The 4439-nt window shown below is 35.7% G+C and overlaps 1 protein-coding gene across 4 annotated transcripts in view; it reads right to left on the bottom strand.

The window, feature by feature from the left end:
• Nucleotides 1–4439, bottom strand: part of SHROOM2 (shroom family member 2) — a 236421-nt gene that overhangs the window by 49242 nt on the left and 182740 nt on the right. The gene's annotated exons all lie outside the window — the stretch shown is intronic.

The raw sequence follows: 4439 nt of genomic DNA, 5'->3' as shown, positions 1-4439 counted from the left end.
TGGCTTGTGAGTCTTCCTTTTGATAATTTTTTTTAAAAGGGGGAAATGATACTTTAAATTCTAAATGCACCACGTCGAGAAGGTTTTACGTATTTTGCCATCCTGTTACTGGTGCCGAATGTTATTTTTTAAAAAAATCATATTAAAGCCAGCTGGTGAAATTAAGGGTAAGAACAATAACCGGGTTTCCTAAAATCTGTATCCTTGGGTTTATTATGAAGCCAATCACAAACAGTCCTTTTGGGTAGGTGAGATTTCAAACTAGACATAATTAAATAAATGCTGGATTGACCACCTACTGTGCCAACTACTGAGAGAAGCCATAGGGGAGATATGTTTGAAAAAATACCCTTTGAGGGTACATATGGAGAGCCAGGCTTAGCAAATGGGGGTCCTGGGTTCAAATCTGATCTCCATCAGTTACTAGTCTGTTGGACCTTGGGCAAGTCAATTAACCCCAGGTATCTAGCACTTACTGCTCATCTGCCTTGGAACTAATATAATACTAATGCACTAATACTAATAATATACTAATAATACTAATCTAGTAATGCTAATACTAATATACTAATATGAATAATACTAATATATGAATATTACAGATATAGTAATACTAATATTACAAATATAGCAATAATACAAATATACAAATATTACAAATATAGTAATAGTGCTAATACTAATATACTAATACGAATAATTCTAATATACTACTAATAAAATGTAGTAATAATGCTAATGCACAAATATTACAAAAACTGTAATAATATGAATTTTACAAATATAGTAATACTAATATTACAAAGATAGCAATAATACAAATATTAAAAATATAGTAATAATGCTAATACTAACATAATAATAATACTAATATACAAATATTACAAAAACAGTAGTAATAATATGAATATTACAAATATAGTAATACTAAAATACAAATACTACAAATATAGTAATAATACTAACATACTAATACTAATGATACTGATGCACTAATACCAATATACTAATAATACCAATTTACTAATACTAAGTATACTAATAGCCTAATGTACTACTAAGTATGAATTCTAAGAAAGGATCAAAAATAAATATTGCTGCCATAAATATTATTTTTGAGTTACTATTATTAATATCATCAATATCATTATTATTTGGAACTCTTATGTCTGAAAATAAATACTCTGTAAAAAAAAAAGTGTGCCAAGCCAGAAGAGTGGTAAGGGCCAGGCAATGGAGGTTAAGTGACATGCCCTGGGCCACACAGCTAGGAAGTGTCTGAGGCTGGATTTGAACCAGGGACCTCTCATCTCTAAGCCTGGCTCTCAATCCACAGAGCCACTTGGCTGCCCTCAGCAGCATTATTTCTAATGGCAAAACCTCTGAAAATGCAAATACAATAATAATTATTACAAATAATAAACAGAAATTTACAACAATAAGGAAATGGTTGAATAAATGTTGGTATTTTAATTAAAAGAATACAAAAGTGAAATTCCTATCTCCCGCCTCTGTGCCTCTGGACAGGTTTATCCCCACTGCTCGACACTCCCTCCCTCGTTACCTCAGTCTTCTTGCAATCTCTTGTTCCCTTTAAGACATAGTTCCTATCATCTTTACCTAGTCTTCCCTAATTCCCCCAATTGTGGATGCTCTCTCTGACACCAAATAACTTTGTATATATTTTATACTTAGTTATCTGTTTACATATTCTATCTCCATATCCCCCAAACAGAAAACAGGTTCCTTGAGGGAAGAGACTGCTTTGTGTCTGTATCCCTTAAGCAGCTGGCACATAAGAAGAGCTTTAAAAATCATGGTCAATTTAAGTATGTGGAATACAAAGAAATTTGGAAAAAACTTTAAGCAATAATGAAGAGTGGGAAAAAATCCAGACTCAAAAAATACTCTAATTCATCCATCAAAATGTCTTAAGATTAATATTTTTCCTCTCAGAACTCATTGTCCACCACTAGAAAATTTTCATTTATTTATATCTTATTTCCAAAATAGACATTAACTTCTTAAAGGCAGGGATGCATTCTTTCATTTGTCACCAACAGAACCCTGAATAGTGGGAGTTACAAACGGATACAGGATTATTATAAAATGGAAAAGCATTTATGAATCTGACGGAATAAGGTAACCTGAAGCAAAGACCTCACAGACCCAGATAAACCAACTTTGTCCATCAGAATGAGGGCGGTCCAGCATCCGGAACCCAAGAGGCTGGGGAGTCACAATGTCCCCTCAATCCACCAGACCTGCCACCCATAGAAAGAGAAGCACAAAAGCCAGAGAGTGCTTTCCCCAGCCCCACTCTGCCCATCAATGCTGCTTTCAGTCCAACCCTCACATCCAACCTTCCAGCCTGGGTGAACTAGCCAAAGAACCCTGATGAAGGAACAAAAACCAATGCATGCCAAGCAAGCCAAGTCCCTACCACCACTTTGGCCGCCATGTTCCACTAGACTGTGCTGAAGCCCCTGAACCCAAGAGCCTTGTCAATAACAGTGCATGGGCACACCCATCACCCTGGAAACTAACTAACTCTCCTCACAAGGTGTGTGGGGGTGGGGTGGCAGCCACTAGGTGACTCAGTAGATGGAGAATCCTGGGCTCAAATCGGGCCTCAGACACTTCTAGCTGTGTGACCATGGGCAAGTCATTTAACCCCAATAGTCTAGCCCTTACTGTTTTCTGCCAATACCTGTATAGACTTTAAGACAGAAGATACAGGTGAAAAACAGAAGCAACCCACACACATGGAATCTTGAAGTGTCAAATAATCTGGATGGAGGCTAGCACAGGGGAACATGGCAATATGAAGATAGGAAATTCAGTGTCTTTAATAAATTATATACAGATTGGCTTTTTTATTGCCAAGTTGTTTGAATGCTGTTGAAAATGCCTCGTGAAAAAAAAAAAGAATGAAATAATTATAAGAATAACATAGGTTTTGTGCCAAAGTATAAGGCTTACAAGCATCCAGTTTTTCTAATTAGAATACATACTAAGTATCAATGGTAAAGAAGAGTGGTAAAGGCTAAACCACTGGGGTTAAGTGACTTGTCCAGGGTCACACAGCTAGGAAGTCTGAGGCCAGATTTGAACCCAAGGGCACCCATCTCCAGGCTTGGCTCTCTATCCACTGAGCCACCCAGCTGCCCCTAATGGAACCGTTAAAATCAGTAGTTCCTGAACTATTTTTGTGTCATGGGCAAAGTGGTGAATTGAAGCCTATGGACCCCTACTCAGAAAAAATGTTTTTAAATACATAAAAATATAACACATAAAATTGGAGAGGAAAGCAAATGAATTAAAAGTTATTGAGTACACAGACCCCAGGTAAAGAACTCCTGCCCTAAATGTTTTTCTGCATTGAGTATAGTACTTGGCATTTAATTATCGATGCACTGTAATCACTTTGTAGGTAAAAAAATAATCATATCCAAGTTTACTGAGCACATACTTTGTGCAAGGCACCACCCATGTGAGATTACTCTGGGAAATAAAAGTTTTAAAGAGGTGATCCCTGTTTTCAAGGTGTTTATAATCTAGATGGAGCAAGAAAAAAAAGAAAATTTTACAAGATGAGATAACTATGGTTTCTACATTATAAGAGAGGAAAGAATTATATTAACTGTTTAAAGGAAGGATAAAAACCAATATGCTTTTGAAATAATATACTGAAAGCAAAATTGATCTGGAAAAAGAGAATCAGAAAATTGAGTCAGAAGATCCTTTAGACATCATCTAACTTAGCTGCCCACCCTAAGCAGTAATTCCTTCTAAAAAGTCATCCAGACTCTGCTTGTACATTTCCAGGGGGCAAGTTCATTATTCTATTGTTAGACAGCTCTAATGATTAGGAAGTTCTTTTTTATGGCCAAATCTGCTTCCTTGTAACTTAAAATCTACGCATACAAAACCTATTCTCTGGAAGAAACTGAAGATTATTCCATTTTACAAGGGAGCCCCTTCAAATATCTGAAGACAATTATGATTTTTTTCTAATCTCTCAATTTTCTCTTCTGTAAACATAATTCTTTTTAAATGACACTCATTTTAGATGATTTTCAGGTCCCTGACAATCCTGATTTTTCTGTGCTGTTCTGGTCCTCTTAAAAGACCCCAAATATCAGATTATGATCTAAAGAATAATTTAGATGAATCTTAAGTAATAATAATCAGTATTTACATAGTGTTTTACAATTGGCAAAGCATTTGACCTACTATTATAGTTGGTTGTCACAACAATCCTATGAGGTAGATTCTATTATTATTAATAGCTCTATTTCATAACTGAAGAAATTGAGGTTGAAAGATTCAGTGACTTGCCCAGGTTCACACCTAGGGGTGATAGGAGGCTGGATGCGAACTCAGGTCTTTCAGATTTCAATATGACTATCTATTATGCCATCTCACTTAAGCTGCCT

This window comes from Monodelphis domestica, chromosome 8 (genome assembly GCF_027887165.1).
Source record: "Monodelphis domestica isolate mMonDom1 chromosome 8, mMonDom1.pri, whole genome shotgun sequence".
In the NCBI taxonomy this organism is placed as follows: domain Eukaryota; kingdom Metazoa; phylum Chordata; class Mammalia; order Didelphimorphia; family Didelphidae; genus Monodelphis; species Monodelphis domestica.
The sequence above is the reverse complement of the archived record's forward strand: the minus strand, read 5'-3'. Positions and strand labels throughout refer to the sequence as shown.